The sequence below is a fragment of the Bubalus bubalis genome, chromosome 19 (assembly GCF_019923935.1).
Source record: "Bubalus bubalis isolate 160015118507 breed Murrah chromosome 19, NDDB_SH_1, whole genome shotgun sequence".
Lineage (NCBI taxonomy): Eukaryota > Metazoa > Chordata > Mammalia > Artiodactyla > Bovidae > Bubalus > Bubalus bubalis.
In genome coordinates, this window is record NC_059175.1 from 31078636 (window position 1) to 31092558 (window position 13923).

The window sequence follows — 13923 nt, forward strand, 5'->3', positions numbered from 1 at the left end:
GCTGGCCAGCAAGCACTTCAGTTCAATTAGTTGAATCATGCAGTTAGTACAATATTGTATGTTACAACTGTCTGCTAGAACTTCCTCTAAAATTTTTAACTCTCACATCTCATGCTTGGACAACCACTTTCTTTCTTTCCAACTCTGCTTATTTCTTTCTTTTAATCCCCCTTTCCCTTTCCATCTATCACCTGTCTTTTATCTTCAATCCTTCCACTAGCTAGCTTAAACCATGAACAGCCCCTTCTGTCTTTACTCTTCTGCCTTAACTGCATCATGAAATTAGACTCCCACTAACAGGTTTCTCAGATTTCAGATCAGGTTGGGAAGAGTTGCTCGAGAAAAATCACAAAATTTTTCAGTATTGTCCTTACAAGTCCCTGGTCTTCAACCTCAGCTGGATTTTCCGAACCACCCGGCAGTCCTCCTGTGAACATGACCGCTTCCTCATCAGCTTCTTCTCCCACAGCAGCTTTTGCAACGGTCGCCACCCTCCTTATGCCCTTCTTTTGAGTCTCCCATTCTCACAGAAAAGGCATTTCCTTCTCTTTTACTGAGAACATAGAGATCATTTGAAGCTTCCAGCACCTCCCTTTTTCTGTAATTCATCTGCACCTGGTTCCATTTCTTAGTGACATAGCTTTTCTCTCATCATAAGTTATTAATATTCCTGTTGTCTGTACTTTGGTCATAACATTCCTTCCAAGGAGTAAGTGTCTTTTAATTTCACAGCTGCAATCACCATCTGCAGTGATTTTGGAGCCCAGAAAAATAAAGTCTGACACTGTTTCCACTGTTTCCCCATCTATTTCCCATGAAGTGATGGGACCGGATGCCATGATCTTCATTTTCTGAATGTTGAGCTTTAAGCCAACTTTTTCACTCTCCACTTTCACTTTCATCAAGAGGCTTTTGAGTTCCTCTTCATTTTCTGCCATAAGGGTGGTGTCATCTGCATATCTGAGGTTATTGATATTTCTCCCGGCAATCTTGATTCCAGCTTGTGCTTCTTCCAGCCCAGCGTTTCTCATGATGTACTCTGCATATAAGTTAAATAAGCAGGGTGACAATATACAGCCTTGACATACTCCTTTTCCTATTTGGAACCAGTCTGTTGTTCCATGTCCAGTTCTAACTGTTGCTTCCTAACCTACATACAGGTTTCTCAAGAGGCAGATCAGGTGGTCTGGTATTCCCATCTCTTTCAGAATTTTCCACAGTTTTTTGTGATCCACAGAGTCAAAGGCTTTGGCATAGTCAATAAAACAGAAATAGATGTTTTTCGGGAACTCTCTCGCTTTTTTGATGATCCATTAGATGTTGGCAATTTGATCTCTGGTTCCTCTGCATTTTCTAAAACCAACCTGAACATCTGGAAGTTCACGGTTCACGTATTGCTGAAGCCTGGCTTGGAGAATTTTGAGCATCACTTTACTAGCATGTGAGATGAGTGCAATTGTGTGGTAGTTTGAGCATTCTTTGGTATTGCCTTTCTTTGGGATTGGAATGAAAACTGACCTTTTCCAGTCCTGTGGCCACTGCTGAGTTTTCCAAATTTGCTGGCATATTGAGTGCAGCACTTTCACAGCATCATATTTCAGGATTTGAAATAGCTCAACAGGAATTCCATCACCTCCACTAGCTTTGTTTGTAGTGATGCTTTCTAAGGCCCACTTGACTTCACATTCCAGGATGTCTGGCTCTAGGTGAGTGATCAAACCATCATGATTATCTGGGTCGTGAAGCTCTTTTTTGTACAGTTCTTCTGTGTATTCTTGCCACCTCTTCTTAGTATCTTCTGCTTCTGTTAGGTCCATACCATTTCTGTCCTTTATTGAGCCTATCTTGCATGAAATGTTCTCTTGATATCCTTAATTTTCCTGAAGAGATCTCTAGTCTTTCCCATTCTGTTTTTTTCCTCTATTTGTTTGCATTGATCTCTGAGGAAGTCTTTCTTATCCTTGCTTTTCCAGTGGTCATGTATGGATGTGAGAGTTGGACTATAAAGAAAGCTGAGTGCTGAAGAATTGATGCTTTTGAACTGTGGTGTTGGAGAAGACTCTTGAGAGTCCCTTGGACTGCAAGGAGGTCCAGCCAGTCCATCCTAAAGGAGATCAGTCCTGAGTGTTCATATGCTGAAGCTGAAACTCCAATACTTTGGCCGCCTCATGTGAAGATTCATTGGAAAAGACCCTGATGCTGGGAGGGATTGGGGGCAGGAGGAGAAGGGGACGACAGAGGATGAGATGGCTGGATGGCATCACCGACTCGATGGACATGAGTTTGAGTGAGCTCCGGGAGTTGGTGATGGACAGGGAGCCCTGGCGTGCTGTGATTCATGCAGTCGCAAAGAGTCGGACACAACTGAGCTACTGAACTGAACTGTACTTTGAGTTTGTGACCTGGTATCTCTTCTGGTCCTTTAATCTCTCAATTTTCCTCCTTTCCCTAATGTGTTCCCTTACCTCATTTTTTTTTACCTAACAAACTAATCTTTCTCCCATCTTTAAAAGAAAAATAAAAGCAATAAAAATGTCTTTAATACACTTGCCTTGAAGACTTCCCATCTCTCTCTCGTTTATTTCACAGTCAGGTTTAGATCTGTCTATACTTCCTAATCTTGACAACTTCTTGCACCCAAATAACTCACAAATCTTTATTATTGCCATTGCTAATATCATTGGAATGTCTATTTGTTCATTTACAGTGAAAAATATAACCCAAGCAAAACAGAATGTTTGCATCAGTGTCATCCACTTATTCTGGGGATAAAGTATAGCCTACTGGCTCAGTATGTGGACTCTGGACTTAATAAAACCGAGTTACTCATTAACTATGTGATCTTAGGCAAATTAACATCTCTGAATCTCAGTGTTTTTATCTATAAAGTGGGGTAAGTATCAATAATAGTACCTACCTCATAGGGTTTAGAAGATGAACAATTTAAATGAATAATACATGTAAAGTGTTTACCTGGTACAGAGCAGGTGCTAAATATTAGTTATTATTGTTGCTATTGTTCTTCTCAAAATGCAAATTTAGCTAGAAAGTCAACTTATAATCAGAAGATCTCTTGGGGAAGAAGGGCATGGTTCCCCGAGGCGGTTGTTCATTCAGTTGTATAAATGACCTCAGATAAGCACACAGCCACCTGTGAAGAGGTGTGCAAGTTCAGGGAACGAGTGTGCTTTCCTAGATTCTCAGGAATCCTACTTTTACTTGACATTCTGGCACAATTTGACATTCTTAGTTTTAGTTCTATGGAAGCAAAGTAAACAGGCTTCTCTTGTGGCTCCACAGTAAAGAATTTGCCCGCATTGCAGGAGACTTAAGAGAGGCAGGTTTGATCCCTGGGTCCAGATGATCCCCTGAAGGAGGGCATGGAAACCCACTCCAGTACCCTTGCCAGGAAATTCCCATGGTTGGAGGAAGCTGTCAGGCTACAATCCATGGGGTCACAGAGTCAAACACGACTGAAGTGACTTGAGAATGCATGCAAATAGAGTAAAGAGATTCCTCTTTTTCAACCTCGCCATTCAACTTAGTGCTTCTCTTTCCTGCCTCTATGTATCCAATACTTTCCTTAAGTGACGCTACCTACCCATCACTAGGTAGCATCACTGACTCAAAGGACATGAATTTGAGCAAACTCTGGGAGTGGTGGACAGAGGAGCCTGGCGTGTTACCGTCCACGAAGTCACAACGAGTCAGACACAACTTAGGGACTGAACCACAGCAGTACTTTGCTTACGTAATCTCATTTCTTCCTATGACTTCAGCTATCAGATATATAACTCTAGGCAACATTCCTCTGAACCCCAAGTCCATGACTTAACTGTTGAATTAACAATTATACTTCAACACTCCAGGTGCCAAAGGAAATTTCTAAAATGGAATTAGTGAGAGGCCACTGTTCAGTGAAAGTCTGCTTCCTGCTGGTATTCTCACTCTTAGGGACTGAGGCACCAAAGTTGGAATCTTGGAGTCATTTTTGTCTCTCGTTTTTCCTTAATGCCTTACATGCACCTGTCAGCTTCTTCCTAGCATCTCTTGCATTTGGCTCCTCTCTTCAATCCCACAACCACTATCTTAGTAGCCACTATCATTTCTCACCAGGGTTTCTGCCGCTGCCACCCAACTGGTCTTCCTGATACTAGTTTCATACACATCATACCTACTAATCTCACACCTCTGAGTACCCTCAGCACCTAGAACAGCCTGGCACTTAGTAGACATGCAATATTTACTGAATGAATGAACAAATAAATGAGTGGATTCCTATCCTCATGGAATTTACAGTCCAGCTAATAGATCATCATTAAACAAGTGACTACACTAAATGTTGGGGGAGATTCCAGACAGCATTCTGACTCTTGAAGAGGGATTGGAGCCCTGATCCAGATTGGAGTCAAGTGCTGCCTGGCTGGAACTACATCTCATAGATGGCCCAAGAAACTAGGAGAGGAAGAAAATTTACAGAAATGAGACCCAAGAGAACCAACACATGAGCTAATTCTTCTCTCTGTTAATGAGACCCCCAATAATTTATAATGTTGCCATGATATATAACTTGTCATGATGATTTGGGCAGGAAAGAGTGAACAGAATTAGATAGGAAAGAGTTGGGAGTGATGAAACAAAATGAAACAAGATTTATTTATGTGTCTTCAGTTTTTTAAACTTTTTACTTAGACATAATTGTAGATCTACATACAGTTGTAAGAAATAAGAGATTTTATTTCTCCTTTATTCAATTTCCCTGATAGTGATATCATGCATAAATATGCAGAACTATAATACTAAAGGGCTTCCCAGGCGGCTCGTTGGTAAAGAATCCACCTGTCAATGCAGGAGTCGTAGGTTCCATCCCTGGGTCAGAAATGGCAACCCACTCCAGTATTATTGCCTGGAGAATCCCATGGACAGAGGAACCTGGTGGGCTACAGTCCTTGAGGCTGCAAAGGACTGCAGGAGGAGTCGGACTCAATGTGGTGACTAAAACAACAACAAATAATACAGTATCACAAATAATACAGGAAACTGGTAATAATCCGCTTACCTTAGTTTTACATGCATTCATTTGTGTGTGTGTGCACATGTATTTAGTTCTATGCAATTTAATCAAGTGTCACCTTTTTAAAGCCACACTTAAGTGGGCTTCCTTGATGGCTCAGACAATAAAGAACCTGTCTGCAATGCCAGAGACCCGGATCTGATCCCTGGTTTAGGAAGATTCCCTGGAGAAGGGAATGGCTAACCACTTCAGTACTCTTGCCTGGAGAATCCCATGAACAGAGGAAGCTGGTGGGCTACAGTCCATGTTTTATGCAATTTAATTACGTGTCACCTTTTTAATAACCACACCTCCTTCTCTCCAAACTCCATCCCCTGCTTAACCCCTGGCAATCACTAAGCCATTCTCCATCTTTATTATTATTATTGTTCAGTCACTAAACTTCTAATTTGGTCATCCTCTGAACATAGTTGTTGTTGTTGTTCAGTCACTCAGTCCTATCTGACTCTTTGTGACCTCATGGACTGCAGCACGCCAGGCTTCCCTGCCCATCACCAACTCCTGGAGCTTGCTCGGACCCATGACCATTGAGTCAGTGATGCCATCCAACCATCTCATCCTCTGTTGTCCCCTTCTCCTCCTGCCTTCAATCTTTCCCAGAATCAGGGTCTTTTCCAATGAGTCTCTTCTTGGCATCAGGTGGCCAAAGTATTGGAGCTTCAGCGTCAGCATCAGTCCTTCCAATGGATATTCAGGGTTGATTTCCTTTAGGATTGACTAGTTTGATCTCCTTGCAGTCCAAGGGACTCTCAAGAGTCTTCTCCAACACCTCAATTCAAAAGCATCAATTTTTCAGTGCTCATCTTTCTTTGTGGTCCAGCTCTCACATCCATACTTGACTACTGGAAAAACCATAGCTTTGACTATATGGCAAAGCTTTAACTTTGTCAGCAAAGTGATGTCTCTGCTTTTTAATATGCTGCCTGGGTTGGTCATAGCATTTTTTCCAAGGAGCAAGCGTCTTTTAATTTCATGGGGCACAATCTGCAGTGATTTTGGAGTCCAAGAAAATAAAGTCTGTCACTGTTTTCATTTTTTCCCCATTTATCTGCCATGAAGTAATGGGACCGAATGCCATGCTCTTAGTGTTTTTGAATGTTGAGTTTTAAGCCAGATTTTTCACTCTCCTCTTTCACCCTCATCAAGAGGCTTTATCTTCATGTTCTGCCATTAGAGTGGTATCAACTGCATATCTGAGGTTGTTGATATTTCTCCCGGCAATCTCAATTCCAGCTTGTGCTTCATCCAGCCTGGCATTAGCATGATGTACTTTGTATATTAGTTAAATAAGAAGGGTGACAGTATACAGCCTTGACATACTCCTTTCCCAATTTGGAGCCAGTCTGTTGTTCCATGTCTGATTCTAACTGTTACTTCTTGACCTGCATACAGATTTCTCAGGAGGCAGGTAAGGTAGCCTGTTATTCCCATCTCTTTAAGAATTTTCCAGTTTGTTGTGATCCACACAGTCAAAGGTTTTAACGTAGTCAGTGAAGCAGATGTTTTTCTGAAATTCTCTTGCTTTTTCTATGATCTAGTGGATTTTGGCAATTTGATCTCTGATTCCTCTGCCTTTTCCAAATCCAGCTTATATGTCTGGAAGATCTTGGTTCACATACTGTTGAAGCCTCACTTGGAGAATTTTGAGCATTACCTTGCTAGCGTGTGAGATAAGTGCAATTGTGCAATAGTTTGAACAATGTTTGGCACTACCTTCCTTTATTGGAATGAAAACTGATCTTTTCCAGTCCTGTAGCCATTGCTGAATTTTCCAAATTTCTGGCATATTTAGTGCAGCCTTTTAACAGCATCATCTTTAGGATTTGAAATAGTTCAGCTGGAAGTCCATCACCTCCACTAGCTTTGTTCATAGTGATGCTTCCTCGGGCCCACTTGACTTCACACTCCAGGATGTCTGACTCTAGGTGAGTGACCACACCATCATGGTTATCTGGGTCATTAATATCTTTTTTGTACCGTTCTTCTGTGTTTTCTTGCCACCTCTTAATCTCTTTTGCTTCTATTAAGTCCTTGCTGTTTCTCTCCTTTAATGTGCCCAGCTTTGCATGAAAAGTTCCCTTGGTATCTCCAGTTTTCTTGAAGAGATCTCTAGTCTTTCCCATTCTATTGTTTTCCTCTATTTCTTTGCAGTATATACTTAAGAGTGGAAGTGAGAAATAGATTTAAGGGCCTAGATCTGATAGAGTGCCTGATGAACTATGGAATGAGGTTCGTGACATTGTACAGGAGACAGGGATCAAGACCATCCCCATGGAAAAGAAATGCAAAAAAGCAAAATGGCTGTCTGGGGAGGCCTTACAAATAGCTGTGAAAAGAAGAGAAGCGAAAAGCAAAGGAGAAAAGGAAAGATATAAACATCTGAATGCAGAGTTCCAAAGAATAGCAAGGAGAGATAAGAAAGCCTTCTTTAGCGATCAATGCAAAGAAATAGAGGAAAACAACAGAATGGGAAAGACTAGGGATCTCTTCAAGAAAATCAGAGATACCAAAGGAACATTTCATGCAAAGATGAGCTCGATAAAGGACAGAAATGGTATGGACCTAACAGAAGCAGAAGATACTAAGAAGAGGTGGCAAGAATACACAGAAGAACTGTACAAAAAAGAGCTTCACGACCCAGATAATCACGATGGTGTGATCACTGACCTAGAGCCAGACATCCTGGAATGTGAAGTCAAGTGGGCCTTAGAAAGCATCACTACGAACAAAGCTAGTGGAGGTGATGGAATTCCAGTTGAACTATTCCAAATCCTGAAAGATGATGCTGTGAAAGTGCTGCACTCAATATGCCAGCAAATTTGGAAAACTCAGCAGTAGCCACAGGACTGGAAAAGGTCAGTTTTCATTCCAATCCCAAAGAAAGGCAATGCCAAAGAATGCTCAAACTACCGCACAATTGCACTCATCTCACACGCTAGTAAAGTAATGCTCAAAATTCTCCAAGCCAGGCTTCAGCAATATGTGAACTGTGAACTTCTTGATGTTCAAGCTGGTTTTAGAAAAGGCAGAGGAACCAGAGATCAAATTGCCAACATCTGCTGGATCATGGAAAAAGCAAGAGAGTTCCAGAAAAACATCTATTTCTGCTTTATTGACTATGCCAAAGCCTTTGACTGTGTGGATCACAATAAACTGTGGAAAATTCTGAAAGAGATGGGAATACCAGACCACCTGATCTGCCTCTTGAGAAATTTGTATACAGGTCAGGAAGCAACAGTTAGAACTGGACATGGAACAACAGACTGGTTCCAAATAGGAAAAGGAGTTTGTCAAGGCTGTATATTGTCACCCTGCTTATTTAACTTATATGCAGAGTACATCATGAGAAATGCTGGACTGCAAGAAACACAAGCTGGAATCAAGATTGCTGGGAGAAATATCAATAACCTCAGATATGCAGATGATACCACCCTTATGGTAGAAAATGAAGAGGAACTCAAAAGCCTCTTGATGAAAGTGAAAGTGGAGAGTGAAAAAGTTGGCTTAAAGCTCAACATTCAGAAAACGAAGATCATAGCATCCGGTCCCATCACTTCATGGGAAATAGATGGGGAAACAGTGTCAGACTTTATTCTTCTGGGTTCCAAAATCACTACAGATGGTGACTGCAGCCATGAAATTAAAAGACGCTTACTCCTTGGAAGGAAAGTTATGACCAACCTAGATAGCATATTCAAAAGCAGAGACATTACTTTGCCAACAAAGTTTCGTCTAGTCAAGGCTGTGGTTTTTCCTGTGGTCATGTATGGATGTGAGAGTTGGACTGTGAAGAAGGCTGAGCGCCGAAGAATTGATGCTTTTGAACTGTGGTGTTGGAGAAGACTCTTGAAAGTCCCTTGGACTGCAAGGAGATCCAACCAGCCCATTCTGAAGCAGATCAGCCCTGGGATTTCTTTGGAAGGAATGATGCTAAAGCTACAACTCCAGTACTTTGGCCACCTCCTGAGAAGAGTTGACTCATTGGAAAAGACTCTGATGCTGAGAGGGATTGGGGGCAGGAGGAGAAGGGGACGACAGAAGATGAGATGGCTGGATGGCATCACTGACTCGATGGATGTGAGTCTGGGTGAACTCTGGGAGTTGGTGATGGACAGGAAGGCCTGGCGTGCTGCAATTCATGGGGTCGCAAAGAGTCAGGCACGACTGAGTGACTGATCTGATCTGGTCTGATCTTATATACTTAAGAAGGCTTTCTTATCTCTCTTTGCTGTTCTTTGTAAATCTGCATTCAGATAGGCATATCTTTCCTTTTGTCTTTTGCCTTTTGCTTCTCTTCTTTTCTCAGCTATTTGTAAGGCCTCCTCAGACAATCAGTTTGCCTTCTTGCATTTCTTTTCTTTAGGATGGTTTTGGTCATTGTCTCCTGTACAATGTTATGAACCTCCTTCCATAGTTCTTCAGGTACCCTATCAGATTTAATCCCTTGAATCTATTTGTCACTTCTACTATATAATAATAAGAGATTTGATAACATTGTCATTTCAAGGTTGTGATGTGAGAGATAGATGGCCTTCAGGTTAGACATTTACAACTGGCTTCCTGTTTTTATTTCATGGGTCATGAAGAAGTGGGCTTCAGGTTGGGTACTTAATAACTGTTAGCATTTCTTGAGACAAGAGACAGATGACCTCCAGTGAAGGTATTTACAGTCACCCTCCTGTTTGCCCTCCAAAATGGAAGTAACAACAGAAAGAGGGTAAATAGTCAGTATTTGTCCTTATAAACACCTTAGGGTAATAGTCATGGCAATAGTCAAGGTGATAGTCATGGTAAGGACAAAGAGGGGCAAAACTCTTTCTGAGTAAAGGATTAAGGGATCTCAGCTCCCCCTTCTTTTGGGAAGAGGGAGATACTACACATGAACAGAATGTCTCCTTGTGGGTCAGAAGTCAAGGAATAATGCCAGGCCATAATAAGTCTTGCTCCTTCTAGAAGCCTTCATTCGAAGATCCACCTTGGCTGGGGGGTGCATGTGCACTCAGGTGCATATCCTAGGATAGGTCAGCTATGAAAAAAGAGACCAGATAATTGGCCTGAAGCAAGACAAAGACCCAGAAGGACTGCCCTATATAAGTGACTTAACTGTCTCCTTACTGTGCTCCACCTCACGAGGGGGGGACACCCACAGCCTTTCTCTCCAGGTGTGTATCTCTCCTTGCTCCTGTCTTAACTAAACAAACCATTTCTCTCTGTGCTCTCCCACTTGTTGCTGTGCTATGTCTCTAATAATAAGCTTCATACCTGCATTTACATTTTCTGCCTGCGTGATAAATGCATTTTTCACTGGGGCACAAAGATCCCAGGAAAATTAGCTGCTAGCCTTTTAGGCCTTGCTGATCTGGTGGCTAGAATTCCTGGCTTTCACACAGGTTGCCCACGTTCAGCTCCTGGGCAGAGAATTAAGGTCTCATTTCTAGTCACCACTCACTGCTGCCTCACTGAGAGAAGTTGTACAAATGGAATCATACAATAACCTTTTGAGATTACTTTCTTTTTTAAACTCAACATAATCCCTCAAGAGCCATCAAAGTTCTATTTATCAGGGGTTTTTCCTTTTTCTTGTTGAGTGGTATTTTATGGTATGAATACCACAGTTCAGCAATTCATCCATTAAAGAATTTATATTGTTCCCAGTGTGGGACTATTATGAACTACTATAAAAGCTTGGGTACCAGTTTTTGTGTGGACATAAATCTTCATTTCTCTGGGTAAAGGCTTACTTTGGGCTGCTTTAACAAAATACCATAGACTGGGTAGAAACATCACTGAACTGGTTTCACAGGTTCACAGCTGGAGAGGATCTTTGCCACTTTGTAATAAGGAATGCCTTTTTGCCATCGTCTGATGACATCTTTATTTCTCTCTGAGACATCACTGGAATCATCTTTAGTATGCATATTTCTACCAACACTCTGTATGTGATTATTTGTATTCGCTAAGAAGATGGAAGCTTTCTCTACAGCGCTCCTCTTTCCTTTCTGAGCTGTCATCAGAATTCCCTTTAACAGTCCCTTCATGGCAATATCGACTTTTTCTAGCTTGTATAAAATCACTACCAGGGACTTCCCTGGCAGTCCAGTGATTCAGACTCCATGCTACCACCACAGGGGGCAAGTTCCTTGTTCTGGGAACTAAGATCCCACACATTTCATGCAGCAAAAAAAAAAAAGAAAGAAAAAGAATAAGAAATCACAAGCAGCCTCTACCCATTAACCAGTTCACAAGCCACTACCACATTTTTTTGGTATTTGTTACAGCTGCACCCCACTTCTCAGCATCAATTTCTGTCTCAAGGCTTTTCAGAGAAATACAACTAACAGAAGATAGATATAGAGATGGCTACAATTTATAATGCGGAATTGGCTTATGTGATTATGGAGGCTAAGGAGTCTCATGATTTACTGTGTGCAAGCTGGAAACCAACGAAAGTTAGTAGTGTAATTCCAGCCCAAGTCCGAAGGACTAAGAATCAGAGCAACAGCTATGTAACAAATTCATTCATGTTTGTCCCCAGGTCCACTTTTCCTATACCATAACAGTAAATAGGCAGAAGGCAAAGGACAACGCCAAAGCCTTTGACTGTGTGGATCACAACAAACTGTGGAAAATTCTTAAAGAGATGGGAATACCAGACCACCTGACCTGTCTCCTGAGAAATCTGTATGCAGGTCAAGAAGCAACAGTTAGAACTGGACATGGAACTAAAGACTGGTTCCAAATTGGGAAAGGGGTATGTCAAGGCTGTATATTGTCACCCTGCTTATTTAACTTATATGCAGAGTCCATCATGCTCCATGTGCTCCAGGCTGAATGGAGCACAAGCTGGAATCAAGATTGCCTGGAAAAATATCAATAACCTCAGATATGCAGATGACACCACTCTTATGGCAGAGAGCAAGAAAGAACCAAAGAGCCTCTTGATGAAAGTGAAAGAGGAGAGAGAAAAAGTTGGGTTAAAACTCAGCATTCAGAAAACGAAGATCAAGGCATCCAGTCCCATCACTTCATGGCAAATAGATGGGGAAACAATGGAGACAGTAACAGACTTTATTTTTTTAGGCTCCAAAATCACTGCAGATGGTGACTGCAGCCAGGAAATTAAAAGACACTTGCTCCTTGGAAGAAAAGCTATGACACACCTAGACAGCATATTAAAAAGCAGAGACATTACTTTGCCAACAAAGGTCCGTCTAGCCAAAGCTATGGTTTTTCCAGTAGTCACGCATAGATGTGAGAGTTGGACTATAAAGAAAGCTGAGCACTGAAGAATTGATGCTTTTGAGTTGTGGTGTTGGAGAAGTTTCTTGAGAGTCCTTTGGACAGCAAGGAGATGAAACCAGTCAATCTTAAAAGAAATCAGTCCTAAATATTCATTGGAAGGACTGATGCTGAAGCTGAAACTCCAATACTTTGGCCACCTGATGCCAAGAAGAGACTCATTGGAAAACACCCTGATGCTGGGAAAGATTGAAGGCAGGAGGAGAAGGGGACAACAGAGGACAAGATGGTTGGATGGCATCACCAACTCAAGGGACATGAGTCTGAGCAAGCTCCAGGAGTTGATGATGGACAGGGAGGCATGGTGTGCTGCAGTCCATGGAGTCGCAGAGTCGGGAAGAGCAACATCTAAATTATCTAACTTATCTAACAAAAGGGGCTATAAAGATAACCTGATTTCACCATGGATGCAGAATAGCCTCATTCTCAGATGAGAAAGTCTTAGATATGGAAAAGGAACTAGCCATCAAGTTCTAAGGGGAGAAAAGAGGGGTGAATGCAAACAAAAGTCTGGGACAGGATTGGATCAGCTACCTTGGTGGAACATACAGGATAATTCTGTTGTTGAGCATAGAGTTTGTGGGGCTTTCCTACACAATAGAAAAGTCCAGGCAAGAAGTGACGATCACCTAAAAGAATGAATTTTTATGTTATCGGCATTATCTCATCTAATTTTGAAATTGTAATCTTGTCTTTGTGATATATACTTAGTGCTACAGGATACTTTTTATTTCATAGCTGAGGAAACTGAGGCTCAGAGAAGCTAAATCCCTTACTTACCCAAGGCCACCCAGGCATTAAGGGTCTAAACCAGGATCCAAACCAAACTTCTGGCCTACTTTGAACCTTACATTCTTTCTCAGCACCGAGGAACCACACTTTTTGCTGGCTTCCATCCCTGACTTATTTTTGCCAACAATCAACAGTGTTAAACATTTATTCATGATTGCCTTCATTAGGGCTTTACAGGTGGCTCAATGATAAAGAATCTGCCTGTCAATGCAGGAGATGAAGGAGATGTGGGTTTCATCCCTGGGTTGGGAAAATCCCCTGGCAGAGGAAATGGCAACCCACTCCAGTGTTCTCCCCTGGAGAATCCCATGGACAGAGGAGCCTGGCGGGCTATATAGTCCATGGGGTTGCACAGAGTGGACAGGACTGAGAATGCACGCCTTCATCAGAGCTATTTTCCTCCTTCATTTAGGTGAAGATGTCAATGTTTTCTTTAGTAGCAAGAAGAAATTGTTAACAGGTTTCTTTTTTCCTAACGAATGATTCTCAAGATGACAAAATAGAAAAACATTAAGCCTTGCTTAAAATACAGGGCTACAATCAATTTGTGAAGATGTTTCAATTTCATACTGAAAAAATCATTTTTTTATCCTTTTTATTACTTACATTATTCTCTCATTTGGCTTTAGCACCATCAGAGCTGGTTTTTAAAAAACAATAATTTACACATAAATAATGGATAGAAATTTGTTGTGCAGTGCAGTAGCAACTAGCCTCAGAGGGCTACTGAACACTTCAAATGGCTTCATCCTAAGTGA